The sequence below is a fragment of the Neofelis nebulosa genome, chromosome 7 (assembly GCF_028018385.1).
Source record: "Neofelis nebulosa isolate mNeoNeb1 chromosome 7, mNeoNeb1.pri, whole genome shotgun sequence".
NCBI lineage: Eukaryota > Metazoa > Chordata > Mammalia > Carnivora > Felidae > Neofelis > Neofelis nebulosa.
Genome location: NC_080788.1, coordinates 111,169,950 through 111,197,066, shown reverse-complemented (window position 1 = coordinate 111,197,066; position 27,117 = coordinate 111,169,950). Strand labels below are relative to the sequence as shown.

General features: G+C 37.5%; 1 long non-coding RNA gene across 1 annotated transcript in view; it reads right to left on the bottom strand.

Annotated features, from left to right (window-relative positions):
• Window positions 1–25,616: 25,616 nt before the first annotated feature.
• LOC131517333 (uncharacterized) overlaps window positions 25,617–27,117 on the bottom strand; it is a 69,961-nt gene continuing 68,460 nt past the window's right edge. Inside the window, exon 5 of the long non-coding RNA XR_009264528.1 lies at window positions 25,617–26,047. This is a non-coding gene — a long non-coding RNA (uncharacterized LOC131517333). The remainder of the gene's footprint in view (window positions 26,048–27,117) is intronic.

The window sequence follows — 27,117 nt, the reverse complement described above, 5'->3', positions numbered from 1 at the left end:
TTTGCACTGACAGCAGTGAGCCCGATGTCGGGCTCAAACTCGTGAGCCGCAAGATTATGGCCTGAGTGGAAGTCAGAGGCTCAACCCACTGAGCCACCCAGGCACCTTGCTACCAACCCACTGAGCCACCCAGGCGCCCAGCTACTTGCTTCTATTTTATCAACAAAGTTACTACCGGGATGCCTGGGTGGCTCAGTGGGTTAAGCATCTGACTTGAATTGGGCTCAGGTCAGGATCTCCCAGTTCCTGACACAGGGACCCACATTGGGCTCTGTGCTGATGGTGAGGAGCCTGTTTGGGGTTCTCTCTCAAAATAAATAAATAAACTTTAAACAACAACAACAACAACAACAAAGTTAGTATAAATACAAAAGGACATTGGCTTAGAGCTAAACACTCCCTGTTAGGATGCCAGGTCTGCTGATCTCAAGGGACAATCTTTCACCACGATATTTTTTACCATATTGGGAGCAGTTGTTTAAGCCGGGGATGAAAATAGCTGGCCAGGAAAATGGCTCTGTTCCTCTTTGTCCAAGAGTCCGATCACACCCTGTAAAGGTCTGAGCTCTTATCTCATTCTGCTCTTGTTTCCTGCCAAACCTGGAAAACTAACAGGAATTAACGTTGGCTAATTTCTCCCTTGACCAAAATGATCCCTCTGGCCATTGTCCTGATTCGAGTAGAAAGTTGGGTCCAGCAACCTGTCGTGCTCTGCCAATTTATGCAGTAGATGGTCTCCTAAAATACTGAGCCAATCAATCAAGTTTCTGCCAGTTGAATCAGAGAGGCCAACATTCTAGAGTTGGAAGAAAAACTAAAACGAGTATGTCACGATTCAGGTCAAATATATATGTAAAATGCTAAGCATGGAGCCTGGCAGGCAGTAAGCACTCAACAAATAATAGCTGTTATTGCAATAATTGTAGTCAGCAACAGTGGGTATTATTTCAAAAGCACTTTTATTGCACTGGTAAATTATAGTATTGAATTAAAGAAATATCCCATAGCACACCTTATTTTACACAGAAGACAGACAGGCTTTGGAGAAAATATTTGCCTAATGACATAAAACTAGTACTGGCAGTCCTGGATGAGAATTTAGAGAAGTTTTTAGCAGAAATAAATGTATCATTTAGAAGAATCCTGTTCTGTATATCTTGTTGTTTGTTTTACTCTCAAATGCAAATCATTGAATTAACCATACTATTCAACTTACAATACAAAACAATAAAGGGGCACCTGGGTGGCTCAGTCAGAGGAGTGTCCAACTCTTAATTTTGGTTCAGGTCATGATCTCTCAGTTCCTGAGATCTAGCCCTACTTCTGGCTCTGTGCCAACAGCACAGAGCCTTCTTGGGGTTCTCTCTCTCCCTCTCTCTCTAAAGCTCCGCCACTCATGTGCATTCTCTCTCTCAAAATAAATAAACAAACTTAAAAAAAAAACAATAAAAATAAGAGACATCAACATCTCTCTAAAGCCAATGCAGGTCTAAAGGATCATTTTAGAGGTACAAAAAATCTAAACAACATAATAAAGTAGATCTCATGGGTATATTCAAATGTATAACTCAAAAATAGAGTATTCTTTCTTCCTGAGCACATATGGACTCAGTCATGAAAACTGACTTTGTACTGTGTTACTCCTCAATGATAGAATAAACTATGAATAATGCAAATAGTATTTTAATTAAATAATAATAGTAATAAACACTATAATAAAACTAAAAGTTAATAAAAAAATCAGAAAACAATCCTTTTCACCTAGAAAGTTTAAAGTGTGCTATTAAATGAGTATTGGATGAGATGAAAACTAGTATACAAAGTGAAGTCATAATTTCTAAAAACTAACAAATAATGGAAATAATATATATCTACATAAAAATATAATCTATAAAAAATCAGTGATTAGGGGAAAACATGTAGCCTTCAAGTATTTATACAACAAAAATAAAAGAATGACTATAAATGAATTCTATTTCTCATTCAAAAAGCTAAACCATAGTCAACTCATCTTCAACAAAGCAGGAAAGAATATCCAATAGTAAAAAGACAGTCTCTTCAACAAATGGTGTTGGGAAAACTGGACAGCAACAGACAAAAAAATAAAATTGGACCACTTTCTTACACCATATACAAAAATAAACTGAAAATGGATGAAAGACCTAAATGTGAGACAGAAAACCATCAAAGTCCTGGAGGAGAACATAGGCAGTAGCCTTTTTGACCTCGGCCGCAGCAACTTCTTACTAGACATGTCGCCAGAGGCAAGGGAAACAAAGGCAAAAATAAACTATTGGGACTTCATCAAAATAAAAAGCTTCTGCACAGCAAAGGAAACAATCAACAAAACTAAAAGGCAGTCTATATAATGGGAGATGATATTTTCAAATGACATATCTGATAAAGGGTTAGTAACCAAAATCTATAAAGAATTTAGCAAACTCAACACCCAAAAAACAAATAATCCAGTGACGAAATGGGCAAAAGCCGTGAATAGATGCTTCTCCAAAGAAGACATCTATTTGGTTAAGACACATGACAAGATGCTCAACATCACTCATCATCAGGGAAATACAAATTAAAACCACAATGAGCTATTACCTCACACCTGTCAGAATGGCTAAAATTGACAACACAGGAAACATCAGGTGTTAGCAAGGATTCGGAGATAAGGGGAACCCTCTTACATTGTTGGTGGGAATGCAAACTGGTGCAGCCACTCTGGAAAACAGTATGGAGCTTCCTCAAAAAGTTAAAAATAGAACTACCCTATGATCCAGCAATTGCACTACTAGGTATCTACCCAAAGGATACAAAAATACAGGTTCGCAAGGGTACATGCACCCTGATGTTTATAGCAGCATTATCAACAATGGCCAAGCTATGGAGAGGGCCCAAATATCCATCGACTGATGAATGAATAAAGGAAATGTGGTATATATATCATATATACATATATATATAATATATATGTATATATGATGGATTACTACTCAGCCTTCAAAAGAATGAAATCTTGCCATTTGCAATGATGTGGATGGAGCTAGAGTGTATCATGCTAAATGAAATGAGTCAGTCAGAGAAAGACAAATACCACATGATTTCACTCACATGTGGAATTTGAGAAACAAAACAGATAAACATATGGGGGGGGGAGGTAAGAGAGAGGGAAACAAACCATGAGAGACTCTTAAAAATAGAGAACAAACTAAGGGTTAATGGAGGGAGGAAGTGGGGGTGGTAGGTTAGATGGGTGATTGGTATTAAGGAGGGCACCTGTTATGATGAGCACAACGTATTGTATGTAATTAGTGAATCACTGAATTCTCCTGAAACCAATAGTGCACTGTATATTAACTAACTAGAATTAAATTAAAATTTAGGGGAAAAAGAGCTAAACTAAAGAAAAGCAGAAGGAATAAAATAAAGATAAAAACAGAAATCAATGAAGTTGAATACATAAAACCAATAAAACTAATAAATAAAATAAATCTGCTGACTTTTGAAGAAAAAAAAGATTTCAATGACAGACCACTAAGAAACCTAATCCAGAAAAAAAAGGAAAAAAGCATAAACATTCAAAATAAGAAATGATAACAGAGCTGGCCATTGAAATAGAAAGTGACATGGCATTATGTAATTATTTTCATAGTATTATGAAAATACATTTGAAAACCTAGACTACAAAATGCCCAAATTATTCCCACTAAATATAGAAAGTCTTGAAAAACCAATTTTATTAGAAGAAATAAAGATATCCAAGAACAATCCACACAAAAAAACTAACAGGCCAAATGATTTCACAAAGAAATTCTTCTAAATCCTCAAAGATCTGATACCTAGATGATACATACATTGTTTCAGAGCATTTCAAAAGAAGAAAGCCTTCCAAATTGGTTTTATTTTTATTTTTATTTTTTTTTAATTTTTTTAATGTTTTTTATTTATTTTTGAGTCAGAGAGAGACAGAGCATGAACAGGGGAGGGGCAGAGAGAGAGAGGGAGACATAGAATCCGAAGCAGGCTCCAGGCTCTGAGCTGTCAGCACAGAGCCCGATGCGGGGCTCAAACTCACGAACCGTGAGATCATGACCTGAGCCGAAGTCAGATGCTTAACTGACTGAGCCACCCAGGCGCCCCGAAATTGGTTTTATTTTTAAAGCCAGTATAACATCATTTCAAAATATGACAAATATTGCACAACTCTCATTGAAAGATATGGATATAAAAAATTCTAAATCAAATATTAGAATCGGAATCCAAAAGCATATCTAAAAAAATTATGCAGGGCACCTGGTGAGCCCCACATCAGGCTTCATACTGACAGTGCAGAGCATGCTTGGGGTTCTCTCCCTCCCTCTCTCTCCACGCCTCCTTCCTTTTGTCTCCCTCCCTCACTTTTTTCTCTCTCAAAATAAATAAACATTTTCAAAAATTATGGAATCCCACTGCTTAGTATTTACTCAAATGAGCTGAAAACTTCTATCCATACATAAACCTGTATGGATGTTTGTAGCAGTTTATTCATAATGGCCAAAACTTGGAAGCAACTAATATATCCTTCAGTAGATGATAAATCAATTGTGGTTCATCCAGGCAATGGAATATCATTCAGTGCTAAAAAGAAATGAGCTATCAAGCCATGAAAAGGCACAGAAGAAACTTAAATGCATGTTACTAAGTGAAAGAAGCTAATCTGAAAACACTACACACTGTATGACTCCAAAAATATGACACTCTAAAAAAGGCAGAACTGTGGGGACAGTAAAATGGTCAGTGCTTTCCAGGGAGTCGGGGGAAAGAAGGATGAGTAAGTGGGCCACAAATGACTTTTAGGGCAGCAAAACTATTCTGCATGATAATATAATGGTGGATACATGTCATTACACAATTGTCCAAACCTGTAGAATATACAACATCAAGAGCAAACCCTAATGTAAACTATAGACTTTGAGTGACAATGATTCCTCAATATAGGTTCATCAGTTATAACAAATGTACTGCTCTGATGGAGGATGTTGATAGAGGGAGAGGCTTTGTGTGTAGAGGGCAGGAGGTATATGGAAACTCTCTGTACCTTCCTCTTAATTTTGTGTAAACCTAAAACTGCTAAAAAAAAAAAAAAAAGTCTAATAAAACTTTAAAAAACAAAACAGCAGGGGTGCCTGGGTGGCTCAGTCGGGTAAGCATCCCACTTCAGCTCAGGTCATGATCTCATAGTTCATGAGTTCGAGCCTCATGTCAGGCTCTGTGCCGGCAGCTCAGAGCCTGGACCCTGCTTCAGATTCTTTGTCTCCCTGGCTCTCTGCCCCTCCTCACTGGTGCTGTCTCTCTCTCGCTCTGTGTCTCTCAAAAATAAACATAAAAAAAAAAAAATAAATAAATAAATAAATAAATAAACAACAAACAGCAACAACAACAAAAAATCTTTATGACCAAGATGGATTTATTCTGAGAATATAAGGATGGTTTCACACTAAGATGGCCATTAATATAATTTACCCAGTGATATAATATATACAAGGAGGAAATGATAAGATTAGTTCCATAGTGCTGAAAAGGTCTTTGACACAAGTCAATATCTATTTCTGGTTTTTTGTTTGTTGGTTTGTCTGGTTGGTTTGTTTGTTTTTAAGTAGTCTCCACATCCAGTGTGGAGCCCAACATGGGTCTTGAACTCACAACCATGAGATCAAGACCTGAACTGAGATCAAGAGTCGGCTGCTAAACCGACTGAACCCCCCAGGTACTCCTCTATTTCTGTTTTTAAAAATTCAATAAAATAGAAATTGATAGATATTTCATAACGTAATAAAATATACCTCAGCATCTTACTTACAGGGAAACATTAGTGGCATTCCTACCAAGGTCAGGAACAAAGCAAGAATGCCCACTATCTCCACGGTACTTTTTTTTTTTTTTTTTAAGTAAGCTTCACATCCAGTGCAGAGCCTAACACAAGGCTTGAATTCATGACTCTGAGATCAAGACCTGAGCTGAGATCAAGAGTCAGATGCTTAACCCACCTACCTAACTGAGCCACCCAGGCACCCCAATAACTTACTATTTTAATAGAGATTAGCCAATGTAATAAGACAAAACAATTCAATTTAAAGGCATAAAGTTGAAAATAAGTGAAATTACATTGCTGATGTTATGAAAATACACTTAGAAAACTCCAAAAATAAATACTAAAGCTAACACAGACACTAAAGAATTTAGTAACATTGCTAGGTTTAAAATTAACATACAGGGATGCCTGGGTGGCTCAGTCAGTTAAGCCTCTGACTTTGGCTCAGGTCATGATCTCATAGTGAGTTTAAGCCCCCCTCCATCGGGCTCTGTGCTGACAGCTCAGAGCCTGGAATCTGTTTCAGATTCTGTGTCTCCTTCGCTCTCTGCCCCTCCCCTGCTTGCACTCTGTCTCAATCTCTCTCTCTCAAAAAAAAGCATTAAAAATAATAAAAGTAAATTAAATTAACATACAAAAACAACACCCTTCATATATATCAAACAATAAAAGATTTTTTTAATGTTTATTTTATTTTTTGAGACAGAGAGAGACACAGCATGAGCAGGGGAGGGGCAGAGAGAGAGGGAGACACAGAATGTGAAGCAGGCTCCAGGCTCTGACCTGTCAGCACAGAGCCCAATGTGGGGCTCGAACTCACGAACTGTGAGATTGTGACCTGAGCCGAAGTTGGACGCTTAACCGACTGAGACACCCAGGCGCTCCAAACAATAAAAGATTTAATGTAAAACTAAATCATGTTTACAAAAGCAACAAAAAATAAAATACTTAAAGGTAAATTTAACAAGAAACATGCAAATTTATATGAAAAAAATCTTTACTCTTCAAAGACACAATACTTGCCTTGAACAAATGAAAAACAAAGGATTTCATGCTCTTGGATAAAGGAAATAAAATTTAAAAGATGTCAATTTTCTTCAGAATTAACATATAAATGTAAGGCAATCCCATAATGGTACTCACATGATTTTTTTTTTTCCTCTGGAGTTAAGTAAGTTGATAAGCAAAGTCAAAAGACTGACAAATTGGGAAGAGGTATTGTTATTTAATTGGCAAAGGACTAATTACCATAATGTATGTTTAAAAATGAGTAGAATCATCAAAATCCAATAGAAAAAATGGGAAAAAGACATGAACAGGCAATTCACAGAAAAAGATATATAAATAGATATAGAAGATAAATAAATAGGGGTGCCTGGGTGGCTCAGTCAGTTGAACATCCAGCTTCAGCTCAGGTCATGATCTCATGGTTCGTGGGTTCAAGTCCCACATTGGGCTCTTTGCTGACAGCTCAGAGCCTGGAGCCTGCTTGAAGTTCTGTCTCCCTCTCTCTCTCCCCCTCCCTTGCTCACACTGTCTCTCTCTCTCTCTCTCTCTCTCTCTCTCTCAAAAATAAATAAAACATGAATATATAAATAGATATATAAAGAGATCTCAAACATATCTATCTCAACTTCATAAAAGAAATCCAAATTAAAACTACACTGAAATCTCATCTAATACCTATTAGTCTGGCAAAAAATTCAAAGGTCTGACAATGCACTCTGTTCATGTGGCTCTGTGGAAAAACACTCTCATATGTTGTTGCTGAATGCAAAATTGTTCAATCCCATATAGAGAAAAAAATTGGCAATATCTAGCAAAGCTACATATAATCCCACTAAGAATTTGCCCTGAGGACATAGTTGCAGAAAAACAAAACAAAATATGCACAAGGTTTTCCACTGCAACACTATTTGTTCCCCTGCCAGATGATTTCTCTTGGGTTTTGACAATGGGAGACCAAGATAGGAAGGCAGAAGGGGAGAAGACACTTGCTTCCTGCTTCTAGTTCCAGTCAGATCCCTCCAGCAGCATGAAGACAGCTATACCTCTAGCCTCTGCTGCTGTTGGCACTCACTGTGTCAATCGCTTGGCACCTTCCTCCCAGGAGTTCCACCACCAATCTCAGAATGCTCCTCCAAACATCTGAGCGCTAGCTGTGGGGCACCTGAGCACCAGGCCAATGGTGCCCACCAGAAATTACAGGTGGGCCAGTGGTTGCAGGCAACAAAGCACAACCTGTGGGAGCCCTTCCTCCAAGTCCCTAGATTCTATACATGCTAGCTCTTCCATTTTGTTCCCCAGCCCTAGGAGTCTGGTCTTCTTCCTACAGCTATTAATTAAAGAAGGCCTAAATAGGTGGAAGGATATATCTTATTCATATAATGGCAATGAGCAAACTATACTTGGCAGAGACATCGTCAAAACTGGGGTCTCTGAAGGATCCCAGAAAGCAAAACCAGTATCCAGGTTAAACTGCTTACTTTGGTGCTGTTACTTGAAAGAGAAAAATGTCTATATTTTTTAAGCCCTCTATTTTGGGTTCTTTTTTCCATAACAAGCTTAGCCTTACCCACACTAAGATACTGGATTAAAGATTTAGATGTAGGGGCACCTGGATGGCCCAGTTGTTTGAGCATCTGACTCTTGATCTTGGCCTAGGTCATGATTCCAGGGTGGTGGGATGGAGCCCTGTATCGGGCTCCATGCTCAGCATGGAGCCTGTTTAAGATTTTCTCTCTCTCTCCCTCTGCCCTCTCCCCTGCTCAAGTGCTCGCTCTCTCTCTCTCTCTCAGAAAAAGGTGGAGGGAGAGCTGAAAAGACAAATCACAGGAAGGAGATATTTTTGGCACACACAATAAACAAAAATCTAGAATCCAGAATATATTGTGAAAATTAAGGGAAACGTCACTAAAATGGAGTCAGCAGGTTCAGTAGGGGGAGCTCTCATGCCCTACTACTTGTTAATTGCAGACCCAACAGGAAGAGAGGCACCTTGCAGGTGGATGCTACTTTATTATCTTGGAAGAGGAAGAAAGGATACCTCCTCCCCTGGCAATAGCCCAGCCAATGAGAAACTGTCAGACTGTCATAACTCAGCCAATGAAAAGCTACTATACTTCCAACTCCCAATTTATGCCAATGGACTTTTTTGTTTATAACAGCTTTTCCAACATCCCCCTTTCCTCTATAAAGGAGTGTAGCTCTCCTTTGTTTGTTGGACTTGCCTATAGACTTTGCCAAAGCTAGCTTTCCCAAATTGCAATTCCTTGCTATTGCTGAAAAAACTCACCTTTTGCTAATAAAATAACTGGGAAGTTTCATTTTCAAGGTTAACAACATGTAGAACTTGTACAAAATAGATTGGAAATAGTAGACAAATAGAATACTCGAACTGCAACTTTAAAGAAGAGAAAATCTCAAGGGTCAATAAGTGGGAAAAAATGTTCCACCTTATTACTACTCAGAAAAGTTAGAATAAGACCCTAGTGAGGTAACATTTTACACACTAGCTACTGGATAAATGAAGAAATCAGAAAGTATCAAGTGCTAATGAAGACATAGATCTACAGGAACTCTTAGACACTGCTAGTGCGAGTGTAAGTTGGTAAAATTGTCTTGAAGATCAACTCGCGTTATCTTGTAAAACTAAAAATTTGCAAAGCCTGAGATGGAAGATTTCCACTTCTAGGTATACACCGTGTCTATCTGGGACCAGCACAAAATGTACATGTATGTGATATGCCCCAAAATGTATATGTATATGTATAAAAATGACTCAGGTATATGTTTCTCGTAGTATTATTTTTAAAATAAACTTGTTTGAGGAATAATCTAATTAGAATAAAATGCACAGATTTCAGTTTGATGAGTTTTGGTGAACATATATACCCATGCTACCATTTCCACAATCAAAATGTAGAACATTTACATAACTCCAGAAATCTCTCCTGTGCCTCTTTATAGTCAATTCCTTCCTCCAGGCAACCATAGATTGGTTTTATCTGCTCTAGAATTTATATAAATGAAATTATACAGTACAAATTCTTTTGTGTGGGCTTTTTTTCTCTTAAAAGAATGTTTTTGAGATTTGTTGTGGGGGAAGAAATTTCCGTTACCCCCTTAAGGTCTTTCTAGTTGGACTAAGAATCAAATCGACATGAGACAGATTAACAGGAGAAAATCAAATTTACCTTTATAGGTATACAGAATCCACATAGATATGGAATTTCAGAGACAGGCAACATCAGGCTTATCTGAGGTAAAGAGAAGGGTAGAGTTAGGGGTATACAAAGAAAAGGAGGACCATTAGCAGGAAGGTGAGAGGAGATGTTTGGAAAACAAAGGTTGCTCTGCTCTGCAGACAAGTTTCTTAGATAAGGAGGAATCTCTGTGAATAGCTCTCTTCCTGGTACAAGTAGGTAGTTGAGGGGGCATGTAAAGAGCTTTTCCTGAGTCTACTAGATTTTGATTGCTTTTAACTCAAGATAATCTTCCTGCCAAAGTGGTCTATCTTGGGTCAGCCTGCCCTTGCCCCTACAGATTCATTTGTGTTTTCGTATGTAACAGCAGTTTGTTCATTTTTATTGCTAGCTAATATCATACTCACTGATGGCTACTGGATCGTTTCCAGTTGGGATTATTATAGATAAGTCTGCTGTAAATATTCTGTACAAATCATATTATAGGCATATGTTTCCATTTCTCTTGGGTAAATACCTAGGAGTGCAATTGCTATGAAACTGAGTGGATGTATGCTTAATTTTATATAAAATTGTGAAATTGTTTTTCCAAGTGATAGGACCGTTTTACACTTCCACGGGCAATGTACAATATTTCCAATTACCACACTTGGTATCATCAGTCTTTTTGATGTTAATCATTCCAATGGATGTGAAGAGGTATGTCAATGTGGTTTTGATATGCATTTCCTTGATGATTAGTAATATTGAGCATCTTTCCATTTGCTGATTAGACTTTAATATATGTATGTGCCTACATAGACATTTATGTGTATATATCTTCTTTTGTGAAGTGTCTGTTGAAATATTTTGTCCATTTTAATTGGACTATTCGTTTTTATATTGTTGTTAGAGTTCTTTATACAATCATCATATTTATGTACTAGCTTGCAAACATTTTCTCCCAGCCTGTGATTTGACTTTTCATTTGTTTTTTAAAGTTTATTTCTTGGGGCGCCTGGGTGGCGCAGTCGGTTAAGCGTCCGACTTCAGCCAGGTCACGATCTCGCGGTCCGTGAGTTCGAGCCCCGCATCAGGCTCTGGGCCGATGGCTCGGAGCCTGGAGCCTGTTTCCGATTCTGTGTCTCCCTCTCTCTCTGCCCCTCCCCCGTTCATGCTCTGTCTCTCTCTGTCCCAAAAATAAATAAAAAATGTTGAAAAAAAAAAAAAAATTTAAAGTTTATTTCTTTATTTGGTGTATGTGCATGCGCATGCGCTCACGCACAAGAGAGAGCGAGCAGGGGAAGAGCACAGAGGGAGAGGGAGAGGGAGAGAGAATCCCAAGCAGGCTCCACACTGTTAGCACAGAGACCAACTCAGGGCTCAAACTCGCCAACTGTGAGATCATGACCTGAGCTGAGATCAAGAGTCCAACACTTAACCAACTGAGCCACCCAGGCACCCCCTTACTTTTCACTTTCTTATAAGTATCTTTGGAAAACCACAGATTTGGTTTTTGTTGTTATTGTTTGAATTTGAATATATAAAATATCAACACACAAGTATTCAGTTCATAAATGAAGAAAGTAATGCTCACTATAGGTCATTTGCCAAGTGCTCTCAATCGAATAAGTCTTTAATTGTGGATTATGTGGTAGCAATATGTTTAAAACTTTTTGAAGAACAGTCAGATATTTTTCCAAAGTGCACCATTTTACAATCCCACCAGCAATGTATGATGGTTCCAATTTTTCCATATTCTCACCAACACTTAATTATTGTCTGTCTTTTTCATTTTAGCTGTTCTACTATGTGTCAAGTAGTATCTCATTGTGGTTTTCATTTGCATGTTGAACACCTTTTATGCACTTACTGGCTATATACATATCTTCTTTGGAGAAATGTCTATTCAGATGCTTTGCTCATTTTAAAAATGAGGTTGTTTGTGTTTTTATTTTTGAGTTGTAAGAATTCTTTACTCATTCTGAATATAAGTCCCTTTTCTGATATATGATTTGCAAATATTTTCTCTCCCATTCTGTGTATTGGTTTTTCATTTCTTGATGATTTCCTTTAAAGTACAAAAGGTAATAATAATGATAATAATAATAATAATAATAACATAAAAAAGGTTTTAATTCGGACAAAGTCCAATTTACCTATTTTTCCTTTTGTTACTATGTTTTTTGAGAAACCATCACCTACCCTAAAGCCATGAAGATACACACCTAAGTTTTCTTCTACGAGTTTTATGGTTTTAGTTCTTACCTTTAGGTCAATGATGCATTTGGAGTTAATTTTCACATATAGTGTGATGTGGGAATCCAGCTTCATTCGTTTCCATGTGAATATCCAATTTTCATGTGTCCCAACACCATTCACTGAAAAAACTATTTTTCCCCATCAGATTTCTTGGCACCCATGTTGAAAACAATTGACCATAAATGTAAGAGTTATTTATTCCTTCCTGTACTTCTGAATTTGCATCTTATATCACTGCCTACATCTTTAAGAATTCCCCTTAGCATTTCTTTTTTTTTTTTTTTCATGTATTTATTTTGAGAGAGAGAGTGATAGCAGGGGAGGGTCAGAGAGAGCAAGACAGAGGATCTGAAGCAGGCACCACACCAACAGCAGTGAACCAGATGGGGGGCTCAAACCCACAAACCGTGAGATCATGACCTGAGCCAAAGTCAGACGCTTAACCGACTGAGCCACCCAGGTGCCCCTCCCTTAGCATTTCTTGTGTCAGCATTATTTATAATAGCAAAACAAATTAAAGACCCCAAATGTCCATAGATAAAAGAGTGGATTAGAAAAAATGAGTTATTTTCTTACTAGAGAATATCAACTAACAGTGAAAATGAATCTACAACAACTATTTACAAAAACAGACAACTCATAGAAATAGAATATTAAGAACTCTGCTTTTATTCTGTATGAGAATTCATTGTAGTGATTTGAGCAGAGGAAGAATATTATTGGACTGATATTTTAACAGGATTCTTTTGGGTGCTGTGTTGAGAACCCACTACGGGTGAGGAGGAGGGCAAGGGCAGAAGTTGTCAGATCCACTGTGAGGCTGTTGTAATAATTCAGGCAACAGATGATGGTGTCTTGGGCCAAGATGGTGGCTGTGGAATGATGAGAAGTGGTAGAATTCTGGATATACTTTGAAGGTACATTCGACATAATACGGGAGGAATTGGTAAAGGAGAGGAATCAAGTAGGTTCAGAATGAAAGGAAAATAAATCAACGTCCAAGTATTGTTTCAAACAATAGCATAGTTGATATAATGATATTGCAGAAAATTGTGAAGCATAGTAAGTGAAAGGAGTCAGTGATCCCAATGTTTTTAGTCTGAACACATGGAAGAATGAAGTCTTCTATTATTATCTGCACTTTTCTATATGTTGGAAATATTTTTTTAATGTTTATTTATTTTTGAGAGAGAGAGAGAGAGAGAGAGAGAGAGAGACAGAGCGTGAGCAGCGGAGGGACAGAGAGAGGGAGACACAGAATTCCAAGCAGGCTCCAGGCTCCAAGCTGTCAGCACAGAGCCCAACACGAGGCTCAAACCCATAAACCGTCAGATCATGACTTGAGCCAAAGTCAGGACGCTTAACCAACTGAGCCATCCAGGTGCCCCTGAAAATATTTTATTATACCCAAATGCTGAGAATATTTTTAATAATTATTATAAATATGAATTAAAATATTAATTAAAACTTTGGAGATTTTCAAAATTAGGTTACTATTTAAGGAATGAGATACTAAAAAAACACTAGTGGAAGCATCTCAAAAACAAATGTGTCTTTTAAAACTTTTCCATAAAACTTTGTATTATACTAATTATTATGTATGCATGACAACAGTGGTTTACCTATTTTTTTAACAGTTTTTTATTGATGTATCTTTAGCACCAAGAAAAAGGGCAGCAGCCATTTTTTTAATAAATGGGCAAAGAAAGCCTTATTTATTCTCCCGATCCAATTCTTCCCTTTACTTATTATTTAAACTCCACAGATGCTGTGGTTGATTTACACTGTTCTGCATGTTAAAAAGTAAGAGACAGCAATATATTTGTGTCATTATTATTAGAGTAAATGTCAGTAATTATTAAATCTGAAGAAATTGAAAGAAAAACTCAGAGATAAATGTTTAAGAGATATTCCCATCTGTGAAATATATGAACAAGTTAAATTAAGAAACTCAGATTTCCTTATATATTCTTCATTATGCATATCTTGGAAGGTGTCTACTTACAAGAGATTACAAAAAATAAGACTACCTTTTGAGATAGAAGATAGAGCTGCTTATGTTCTGTAGGGCAGGATTCTATGTTGGTACATTTATCATTCTTGCTGGGTGATAGCAAAGCTGACTCGATTAACACGGTGGTTATTTAAGCGTGGTTAGCATACCACTGAGCGCTCATGTGGTTATTTTAGTTGAGGATACCCATGCATACCGTTTTTAAAAAGCAAATCTGTGATTTATAGATATCAATGTTTAGGACTAGGTTAAAGTAGGTATTACAATGAAAGGAATCGGAGTTAAAATTATTTTTAAAATAATAGCACACTTGGCATGATGATATTGCAAAAATTGTGAAGATAGTAAGTGAAAGACAGTAAGTGTTAGAAACATTGGTTTAAGGAATAAGGAAGGCGACAGAGCACATTGTATGCCATTAATTATGAGTTATTAATCTGATGGGCTTTGAAAGATCTGAATAGATATTATTTATTCTTCCTTTATTATTTTTTTTAAGATTGTATTTTCAAGTGATCTCTTCGCCCAATGTGGGAGTTGAACTTATAACCCCGAGATCAAGAATTCCACACTCCACCAGCTGAGCCAGCAAAGGCACCCCTGGGCAGATACTATTTCTAAATGATCCATGGGCAATTAATCAAAAACAAAGGATAAACAAATTATCTTAAAGAAAAGATGCTAGTACTTAGCTGTGGTGTTATCGTATACAAAGATATGTAGCACTTGTGTCCATCAGTGGTCAGCTCACTGAGTGTCTATTGGTCTGTTTTATGTCTCTCTTCACATACATTATCTAACTGAGAAAGAGAAGTACAAGAAGACTGAGGCTATATCTGTGTGTTTTACCTCCTTTGGTATTGGCAGAGCAGAACATATATGTGGATATTTAGTAAATATTTTAATATTAATGAAATAATAGTATAAAACATGATTTGATTCAAAAACAACTATTTCTTAAAGAATAATATGTGTACAGGAAAAAAACATATATAATAACTACATAGTTCAGTGAATTTCTACAAACCAAATGAACTCATAAAACTTCATTTACCTTTTGTTTTTAAAGCATCTGCATTGCCTGAACTTATTCAAGTTTACCTGAATGAAATAGAGACCACTCATCAGTATTTCATGTCATGTCATATCTTAGAACTTCATAACTGTTGATGCTTTTCATTTTTAAAATCTACGTGAGCTTATTTTTTGTATTTTTTTTTTCTTCCGCCTCAATTTTGCGGGGGGAGGGAGTTACCATTAAGACATTATCTCTGGAGTGCCATATAGAATCGTATTTATTTTAAACACCTTGAATTCCAACAGCAGTGGGCTTTATTCCCTTTGTAAGGAATAAGAGTAGCCCCTTCACCTTTGCTCAAGTAGAAGTCCAAAGAGACACAACATATACATTGTTATTTAATAATAAAGCTTTCTTGCTTTGGTATATTTTAAGTTGCTAAGCTCTAGCTTATTGACAATTATAGCTTTCTTCTGGTCATTTCTCTTCTATGACAATAATTAACACAAAAGAAATGGAAAATCCTCCGAATCTTACCCCTGCCACCGTGATAATTGTGTTTCTGGACTCCTCAGCTGCACCTACAATAATAATTTTTCCTTGGTGAATTATTATGATGGTCACATTCAGAGGAGAACTTCAGAAGGATTAGAGGAAATCACCAAGTTAGAATTTTGGCTAGCATTTTAATTACAATTTCAAATAGTTTTGATAATGAGCAGTTATATGTTTTAAATGTCACTGGCTGATACAGTGAAACATAATAAATTTTTGCACTTAGACTTTAAAAGCTACTGATCATGGGGCACCTGGGTGGCTCAGTCGGTTGAACGTCCGACTTCGGCTCAGGTCATGATCTCGTAGTCTGTGAGTTCGAGCCCCGTGTCGGGCTCTGTGCTGACAGCTCAGAGCCTGGAGCCTGCTTCGGATTCTGTGTCTCCCTCTCTCTCTGCCTCTCCCCGCTCATGCTGTCTCTCTCTCTCTTTCTGTCTGTCAAAAATAAATAAACGTTAAAAAAAAATAATAATAATAATAAAAGCTACTGATCATCTTTCTTTGGTCTTTTTCTTTTTTCTCTTTCTTGCTTTTTTTTCCTTGTTCTTCTTTGTATGTCTAGCTCCATTGTATTTTTCTCTTACGTCGAGTCCTTTGTAACTAAAGGGCTTCCTCCTCTTCCTTGGCGCATGTGTGCTTGTCTCCTTTCCTCTGAGTCTTTATCTGCTTGTCTTTTTTTGTTTATCCACTAATTCCTCTCAAATGTTTATTTATTTATTTTGAGAGAGAAAGACAGCAGGGGAGGGGCAGAGAGAAAGGGAGAGAGAATCCCAAGTAGGCTCCACACTGTCAGTGTATAGCCCCACACGGGGCTAGAACTCACAAACTGAGCTGAAATCAAGAGTTGGACACTTAACTGACTGAGCCACCCAGACACCCCTGTCCACTAGTTTTTATGTGTTCTGTCTCTCCATCTCTGTTTCTCTTCCTTCCTGGATTCTTTCCTCTCTCCCTTCTATTCCTGCTCTTTTTTCTCTTGGCTGACAACCATGAAAATTTATCTCAAGAGCTCAGAGCCATGTATACCTCATTAATTTAAAAACCATAATTTATTAGCTTTGTTTTCTTTTTAATCTATTATGTTTATTTTGAACATTTATTCATAAATCTCTTTGCCAATAACAGGCCATTACAAATCAAAATAATGATAATCACATATGATAATAAATTAATAATAGATAATAAAATTTAAAAAATGAGCACAGCCCCATAAAGATGTGGTTTCATAAATATAACAATTTTCAAAAACATCTATTTTCTAATTAATTTTTATAAAATAATGAGTGGGACCTGGGTGGCTCAGTCGATTAAGCATCTGACTTCAGCTCAGGTCACCATCTCATGGTCCATGAGTTCAAGCACCCCATTGGGCTCTGTGCTGACAGCTCCGAGCCTGGAACCTGCTTGGGATTCTGTGTCTCCCTCTCTCTCTGCCCTTCCTGAGCCACCCAGCTGCCCCGTATTTATTTATTTTTAAAGTTTATTCATTTATTATTTCTGAGACAGAGAGAGCACAAGCAGGGGAGGGACAGAGAGAGAGGGAGACACAGAATCCAAAGCAGGCTCCAGGCTCGAAGCTGTCAGCACAGAGCCTGACATGGGGCTCAAACTCACATGAATGGTGACATCATGACCTAAGCTGAAGTAGGATGCTCAACTGCCTGAACCACCCAGGCGCCCCTCTCTTAGTGTTTTTCTTTTTCTTTTTTTTTTTAATAGTGTGTTTTTTTTTTAATTTTTTTTTTTAACATTTATTTATTATTGAGAGACAGACACACAGTGTGAGCAGGGAAGGGGCAGAGAGAGGGGGAGACACAGAATCTGAAGTAGGCTCCAGGCTCTGAGCTGTCAGCACAGAGCCCAACGCGGGGCTCGAACCCACGAACTGTGAGATCATGACCTGAGCTGAAGTCAGTTGCCCAACCAACTGAGCCACCCAGGCGCCCCTCTTAGTGTTTTTCTAAGGCTCCTCTGTTTTGTAGCATGTATCAGCACTTCATTCTGCCAAATGATATTGCATACAGATATACCACATTCATTAATTGATGGGCATTTGCTTTTTCCCATCTTTTGGTTGTTACAAATAAGGCTGCTGTGATATTTTGTGTGTAAGTTTTTGTGTGAATATATGTGTCCACTTCTCTAGGAGTGGTGAATCGAATGATAGCTCTGTATTTACCATTTGAAGGACTGTCAAACTTTTTTTCAAAGTGGCTGTGCCATTTAATATCCCCACCAGCAACTGATGAGTGTTTTAACTTGTACATATAACTAGCCAATACTCACTATCTGTTATTTTGATTATTATCCTATTGTTTTGATTATAGTCATCCTAGTGTGAAGGGGTATCTCATTGTGGTTTGATTTGCATTTCTCTAATGACTGGTAATGTAAAGCATTTTCCATGTGCTTTTTTTTTTTTTTTTAAAGTCATGACTATTCAAATATTTTGCACTTCTCTCAATTGAGTTGTCTTTTGTTGTTGTTAAGAGTTCTTTATATATTCTGGGTCCTAGATGTTTATTAGATATATAACTTGCAAATATTTTCCCTCATTCAGTGGGTTGTCTTCACTTTCTTGATGGAATTCTTTGAAGCTCATAAGTTTTTGATTTCGATGAAGTTCAATGATCTATTTTTTCTTTTATGCTTTATGCTTTGGGCATCATATTTAAGAAAACATTGCTTCACTCAAGGTCACAAAGGTATTCACCTAGGTTTTCTTCTAAGAGTTTCTTTATAGTTTTAGCTCTTACATTTAAGTTGATGTTCCTTTTTTGGTTAATTTTTATAAATGATGTGAGATTCAACTTCATTTTTGTGGATGGTAGGAGTTCGACTTCATCCTTTTACTTGTGGATATCCAGTTATTCCCAGCACCACTCGTTAAAAAACTATGATTTTCCTATTCAATTTTCTTAGCACCCTTGTCAAGGACCATGAGTGTGAGGATTTATTTCTGGATTCTCAATGCTATTCCATTGATCTATATGTCTATCCTTATGCCACCAACAAACTATTTTGATTACTGTAGCTTTTAGTAAGTTTTGAAATTGGGGAGTGTGACTCCTCCAAATCTGTCATTCTTTTTCAAGATTGTTTGGCTATTGGGACGCCTGGGTGGTTCAGTCGGTTGAGCGTCCGACCTCCACTCAGGTCATGATCTCACAGTTCGTGGGTTCAAGCCTCACATCGGACTCTGTGCTGACAGCTCTGCTTTGGATTCTGTGTCTCCCTCCCTCTCTACCTCTCCCCTGCTTTATCTCTCTCTCTCTTTCAAAAATAAATAAATAAACATTAAAAAATTTTAAAACAAAAGATCGTTTGGCTATTCGAAATCTCCATATGAGTTTCCATATGAGTTTTTGGATCAGCTTGCTTAATCCTGCAAAAAATGGCAGCTGAGATTTTTATAGGGATTGCATGTAATCTGTAGCTCAATTAAAGGCATATTCCCAGCTGCACAATATTAAATATTCCATCCATTAGTATGGCTTGTGTTTCCATTTGTTTAGGTCTTCTTTCTTTCAATGATGTGCTGTAGTTTCATTGTATAAGTCTTACACTTCTTTTTAAAATTTTATTCCTAGCGGGGCGCCTGGGTGGCGCAGTCGGTTAAGCGTCCGACTTCAGCCAGGTCACGATCTCGCGGTCCGTGAGTTCGAGCCCCGCGTCAGGCTCTGGGCTGATGGCTCGGAGCCTGGAGCCTGTTTCCGATTCTGTGTCTCCCTCTCTCTCTGCCCCTCCCCCATTCATGCTCTGTCTCTCTCTGTCCCAAAAATAAATAAAAAACGAAAAAAAAATTAAAAAAAATAAAATTTTATTCCTAGGGCATCTGGGTGGCTCAGTTGGTTAAGCATCAGACTGTGGCTCAGGTCATGATCTTGTGGTTTGTGAGTCTGGGCTCTGTGCTGACAGCTCAGAGCCTAGAGCCTGCTTTGGATTCTGTCTCTCTCTCTCTCTCTCTGTCCCCTCCCACACACACTCTCTCTCTCAAAGATAAACATGAAAAAAAAAATTTAAATAAACAAAAATTTATTCCTAAGTATGTTATGCTTTTTGATACCGTTGTGAATGGCATTTTTAAACCGCAATTTCTGAGTTTTTACTGGCAGTATATAGAAATGCAATTGATTTTTGTGTATTGATCTTGTATCCTACAACCTTGCTAAACACATTTATTAGTTCTAGTATTCTTTTGTAGATACAATAGGATCTTCTGCATAAAAGTCATGTCATCTACATTAAAGAAATTATAGATATCCATGTTTTGTGCCTGAAATTAGAGGGAAAGTATTTAGTTTTTTTACCAGTAAGTGCATTGTTAGCTATAGTTTTCTTCATCAATGTCATATATCAGGTTGAGAAAGTTTCCTTCTTTCCTTAATCTTCTGAGAGCTTTTATCAGGAATGTTGGATTTTGGGGGTTGGTTGGCTGGCTCAGTCAGTACAGCATGGAACTCTTGATCTCAGGGTTATAACTTTGAGCTGCATGTTGGGTGTAGAGAATACTTAAAAATGAAATTAAAAAATTTTTTTATTTATTATTTTTTTTAATTTACATCCAAGTTAGTTAGCATATAGTGCAATAATGATTTAAGGAGTAGATTCCAGTGATTCATCATCTATGTATAACACCAAGTGCTCATCCCAACAAGTGTCTTCCTTAATGCCCCTTATCTATTTAGCCCATCCCCCCTCACACACAACCCATCCAGTGACCCTCAGTTTGTTCTCTGTATTTAGGAGTCTCTTATGTTTTATCCTCCTCCTTGTTTTTATATTATTTTTTCTTCCCTTCCCTTATGTTCATCTGTTTTGTATCCTAAGTTCTACATATGAGTGAAGTCATATGGTATGCTGGATTTTATCAAATTATCTTTTGTATCTATTGAGATGATCACATTTTTATCTTTTTTTTAAGTTTAATGTTTTTATTTATTTTTGAGACAGAGAGAGACAAAGCATGAACGGAGGAGGGTCAGAGAGAGAGGGAGGCACAGAATCTGAAACACGCTCCAGGCTCTGAGCCGTCAGCACAGAGCCTGACGTGGGGCTAGAACTCATGGAGTGTGAGATCAAGACCTGAGCTGAAGTCGGACACTTAACTGACTGAGCCACCCGGGAGCCCCTTTTTATCCTTTATTGTGTTAATGTTTCATTACATTGGTGATTTTTGTATGCTAGACAAAACATGCCTTCCGGGGAAAAATCTCATTTGGTTATAGCATATAGTCTTTTACCATATTGCTGAGTTTGACTGGTGAGTATTTTCTTGAGAATTTTTGCATCTATATTAATAAAAAATGTTGGCCTATAGTTTTCTTTCCTTGTGGTATCTTTGTCTGATCTTGATGTTAGAGCAATATTAGCTTCATAATATGAGTTAGGAAGTGTTCCCTCCTCTTATATTTTTTGGAAGACTTTGTGAAAGATAGATATTAATTTTTCTTTAATGGTTTGGTAGAATTCAGCATTGAAGACATCCAGGCCTGGACTTTTATTTGTGGGAAGTTTTTTTTTTTTTTTTTTTTTTTTTTTTATGTTTGTTTGTTTTTGAGAGAGAGAGAGAGTGCAAGTGGGGGAGAGGGAGAGAGGGGCAGAGAGAGAGAGAGAATCCCAAAAAGGCTGCCATTAGCACAGAGCCCAACGAGCTGTGATATGATGAACTGAGCCAGAACCAAGAGTCAAATACTTAACCGACTGGGCCACCCAGAGGCCCCTATGGGAAGTTTTTTTTATTACTAATAGGATCTCTCTGATGGTATTTTTAAGTAACCTCTACTCCCAACATGGGCTCAAACCCACAGCTTCGAGATCAAGAGTTGAGCCAGCTAGGTGTCCAGGTATATATAAACATGTTTACATTTTCTTTTTCCACTTTTATTAGTTTTGTCCTTCTAGAAATTTGTGTATTTCATGTAAGTTATCTAGTTTGTTTATATACTATTCCTCAGAGCTTCTATTATAATCCTTTTATCTGTATGGTCAGTACTGATGTCCCCTCTTTTATTCCTGATCTTAGTAATTTGAGACTTCTTTTTTGCTTGGTCAAGCCACCTAAAATTTTGTCAATTTTGTTCATTTTCTTTTTAAGAAACCAGCTTTGGTTTAATTGGTTTTATTAATTTTTTAATTCTCTTTTTTATTTTTTTCCACTCTAATTTTTTTTTCCCTTTCTTCTGTTTGCTTTAAGTTTCATTTGCTCTCCTGTTTCAGTTTCCTATAGTGGAAAGTCAGTTTATTGATTTAACATTTTTTCTCTTTTTTAATACAGGTGTTTACAATGATAAATTTCAGTCTATGCACTGCTCTGTGTATGTGTTGGAGCATGTTTTTTTTTTAATTTTTTTTTTCAACGTTTTTTATTTATTTTTGGGACAGAGAGAGACAGAGCATGAACGGGGGAGGGGCAGAGAGAGAGGGAGACACAGAATCGGAAACAGGCTCCAGGCTCCGAGCCATCAGCCCAGAGCCTGACGCGGGGCTGGAACTCACGGACCGCGAGATCGTGACCTGGCTGAAGTCGGATGCTTAACCGACTGCGCCACCCTGGCGCCCCGGAGCATGTTTAAAAAAAAAATTTTTTTTAATGTTTACTCATTTTTGAGAGAGAGACAGATCATGAGTGGGGGAGGGCAGAGAGAGAGAGACACAGAATCTGAAGCAGGCTCCAGGCCCTGAGCTGTCAGCACAGAGCCTGATATGGAGCTCGAACTCATGGACCACGAGGTCATGACCTGAGCTGAAGTCAGTCCCTTAACCCACTGAGCCACCCAGGTGCCCCTGGAGCATGTATTTAATACTCCAGTAAGCAGTTTACAATTGTGCTTTAGCCTTTACTTCCCGCTTGAGCAGAGCCCCAAGGTCAGTCTGAGGCGAGGAATTAGGGTCTTCTTAGGTCTTTGCTGAGCATAAGAAGAGCACTGCACATGCACATGTCTTTCTGGGTTCCCAGGAATATTTCGGAGCTTTGCAAAGAACCACATGGACATCTCATTCCAGATTTTTTCCTTTTTTTTTTTTTTTTTGGTTAGGTTCTTATTAGCTCCAATTGGTATCACTGCCTCATGCATCTGCAATGTTAAACAATTGCCACTACTTCTTTTTGACAAATGTCCTAAGGATAAGGCTCTTCAAACAAAGTGAGCTCTGAGTCAGGTCAAATAAAGTTTACCCTTGGGAATGGAGCTTTACAAGGAGCTTAAAATAGGTCAAACAGTGACAATTCTCTAGGGATGGAACAAGTGGGCAGTTTCAGATCCATTCTGCCCTTTCCCACCAGTGACTCCTAGGCTTCTGGTTTTTACAACTATCATAATTGTGTGCCTGCTGGTTTTTTTGTTTTGTTTTGTTTTTGTTTTTATTTTAGAAACAGAGTAAGTGTGAGCAGGGGAGAGGGGCAGAGAGAGAGAGAGACCGAGAGAGAGAGAGAGAGAGAGAGAGAACTTTAAGCAGGCTTCATGCTGTCAGCAAAGAGCCCAATGTGGGGCTCGATCCCACATCTTGGATCATGACCTGACCCTAAATCAAGAGTCAGATGCTCAACCAACTAAGCCACTCAGGCTCTCCAAGTCTTCTGATTTTTAAGTCTATGCAGCAAATGGAGAAAAGGAGATGGGAAGAAGGCAAGTTAAAAGCCACAAAACTTGCTGCTCTTACTGATATTCAACTGGGTTTTTTTTTTGTTGTTTTGTTTTGTTTTAATAAATGATTCTAGAACATTGTAAACCTTTGGTTAATTTCCAGGGTTCTCTTGCTGTTGTGGATGAGCAGATTTTCATACATTCTTATTCCACCATTCTGGAAATGCTTCCAAACAAGTGCATTTTAAGATGTCCATATTTATACAGGGTGATTGGGGGCATGCTATATTTTATTGTTGACTTTTCATTTAATTGTATTTTGGTTATGTGCCAAGTTTTAATTGTAGAAGCCAGATTAAAAAGCCAAAGAGGGCAGGAGGGGGAAGGGCACCTGGGTGACACAGTTGGTTAAGCTCAGGCTCAGGTCATGATCTCTCTGTTTATGAGTTTGAGCCCCCCATTGGGGTCAGCACTGATGGCATGAAACTTGCTTGGGATTCTGTTTCTCCCTCTCTCTGCCCCTCCCCAACTTGTGCTCTCTCTCAAAAAAAAAAAAAAAAAAAAAAAAAAAAAGCCAAAGAGATTTATCAGAGGAATTAAGAAAACAACCCAATTTACAACTGCATCAAAAAGAATAAAGTGGGTTGCCTGGGTGGCTCAGTTGGTTATTCATATAAGAATATTAACTTTAAATTATGTAATTTTATTAAAATGATGTAAAAACTATAGAACTTTTTAAAACAAAAACCTATTTCAAAAAATGTTATCTTAATTCATTATTTTGAATCGTTCTCAGGGTAGGAAGAAATTTGCAAATGAAAAACCAGTCACAGAGAATGTCTTTCTAAACTCTAACTCCTCAATCTTCTGCAACTGGAAAATAATCTTGATTGAAGTCCTAAAATTGCTTTCCCCATACCTGTCAGAATGGCTAAAATTAACCACATAAGAAGCAACAGGTGTTGGTGAGGATGTGGAGAAAGGGGACTCTCCTGCACTGTTGGTGGGAACGCAAACTGGTGGAGCCACTCTGGGAAACAGTATGGAGGCTCCTCAAAAAGTTAAAAAGAGAACTACCTTATGACCCACCAATTTCAGTACTGGGTATTTACCCAAAGGATACAAGGCCACTAATTGAAAGGAAAACATGCACCCCGATGTTTACAGCAGTATTTGTTTACAACAGCCAAGATATGGAAGCAGCCAAGTGTCCATCGGTTGATGAGTGGATAAACAAGAAGTGGTTATATATATATATATATATATATATATATATATATATATATATATATATATATTGGACTATTATTCAGCCATAAAAAAGAGTGAAATCTTGCCATTTGCAATGACATGAATGGAGCTAGACAGTATAATGCTATGTGAAATAAGTCAGTCAGAGAAAGACAAATACTGTATGATTTCACTCATGTGGAATTTAAGAAACAAAACAAAGAAGCAAAAGGAAAAAATAAGAGAGAGTCAAAGCAAGAAACCAAGACTTAATTGTGGAGAACAAACTGATGGTTATGGGGAAGGAGGGAGGGAGGAGCAGTGTGGGAGATGGGTTAAATCGGTGATGGGGATTAAAGAGTGCACTTGTCATGATAAGCACTGGGTGATGTATAGAATTGTTGAATCACTATATTGTACACCTGAAACTAATATTACACTGTAGGTTAACTAACTGGAATTTAAATAAAAACTTAAAAAAAAAAAGTTGTCTTCCCATTTGTCTTCATTTACACTGAAATCTTAGAATAGGAAGTAAAGGAGTTCTTAAACTAAAAGATTATTAAAATATCATTTATAGAGCCCTTTTTCAGGGCTTAACTTTCTTCTCAAAACAGTTTTATGAGCCACGTGGTACTTAGCACATACCAAGAATGATCACAATTCTGTCCCCCTCCCCACTCAGCACCCCCCTCCCTCCTCTCTCTTTCTCTTGCTTGTTTTGGAAAGCATTGATAGCCTTTTGATTCTTCCCTGTGTAGCATGTGTGACATATCCTACTGTGTTTCCATCTGTTCTATTTCAATTTGACTTCAGGGATAGGGAAATATTCAAGGGCTCAAAAACAATATGCTGGTAGGATCCATTTCATTAATAAACACAAGAAAACAAAGAAAAATTCTGACTTATCTTTCAATTCCTTGAATAAAGAAACGTTTAGTGTTATAATTTCAAAATTGAAAGATGACCATCATTTATGTTTTGAGGGCTTGGATCACAGAAGGGGTTGGGATGTGAGAAAGGGAAAGAATATTTGAGCAGAGTTCCAACTCCCTTCCATCCTCAGAAGAACCGGGTCCTGGGTTGGAAACAGGTCACAGGTCGTGAAGAGTCAAAGGACAAATCAAAAGAAACTCTTCCCCCAAAAGCAACAAGCTAACAGAAAATTTTAAAGTTATTTTGTGTACCAGGCATTTGAAAATTGTCATTCCTCAGCAGGCTTTAGATGCTTCCAGATCTTCTGGCCAAATCCCAAATTCTGCATAACAAATTCCTTCCTGATTTCTCTTCGAAGGAAATTATCTCGAGATAAGATCAGTCTGGGTCATCTGGTGGTGTCTTCCTCTTCTGTCAGGGAAAAAGAAAGGAACATGTCGTTTCAAGACTAAAAAATTTAACTTTCATATTACATTTCAGTTTATAAAAGCACAGGATGGAGTTTATTTTTCAAATGCAGTAGCGACATCCAGTGGACAAAATGCTTCAGTAATTTACCAAGTAGATAAATAAACATTTATTATATCTGTCATTAAGAAAAAATATGCTTTTAAAAATTTGTCCCTTAATACATGTTTTCTTAATATGTATAAATACAGGTCAGTGGCCACTGATAGAGGAAGTTTCCCACACTTATACTAAAATAGCCCTCAGTGATTTGTGTGACCAGGGCCTCGGGCCCCACAGAATTCATACTGGCATGGAAACAAGATTTGTCCCTAGCCACCTTTCTCCCTTCCATCAGGACTCTGATGAGGTGTCCTGACAATAACCACACTTTCGGGGAGGCTCCGATCTTTAAGTACTCTTAAAGGTACTTAGGAGATAATAGTGAAATAATATCTCTTAGATGCCAGGGCTGGAGTCTGGTTAGAGTCCAGCATGGGAGCAGATATTAAAGTAAAATTTCTAAGTAAGCTGTCTGCATGTGGAAGAGGAGGGCTTTCATGCTTGATTTTAATATGCTAAGCAAAATCAAATATAATTAACCAACTAAAAAAAGCGATCTATGAGTTCTGAATTGTTCTTCCTTCTCTTTCAGGTTTAGTCCAGCTAAGAAGACATGATCGACTCTAATGTATAAAAGGACACTTGAGTCTAATGACTAAAGAGAGCTCCCGCTTGTTCAGTGTCTACCGAAGTAAGGCATCATGCTAAGATTTTATATACATTTAATCACATCATGTTAAATACACACACAATGCGGGTATGTAGGCATTATTAAGTCTATTTTATAGACAAGAAAAATGAGGCTCTATAAAGTTACATGACTTAAGTAGCAGAGTCAGAGAGCAAATCTCAGTTATTTCAATTCTAAAGCCCATTATCTTTTCAGGATATACATTGCGTCCCGCCATAAAACGGGAAGAAAACGAAAATGGAAGCTAGCACTTTTACTATTTTCCTAAAATGGAAAAATA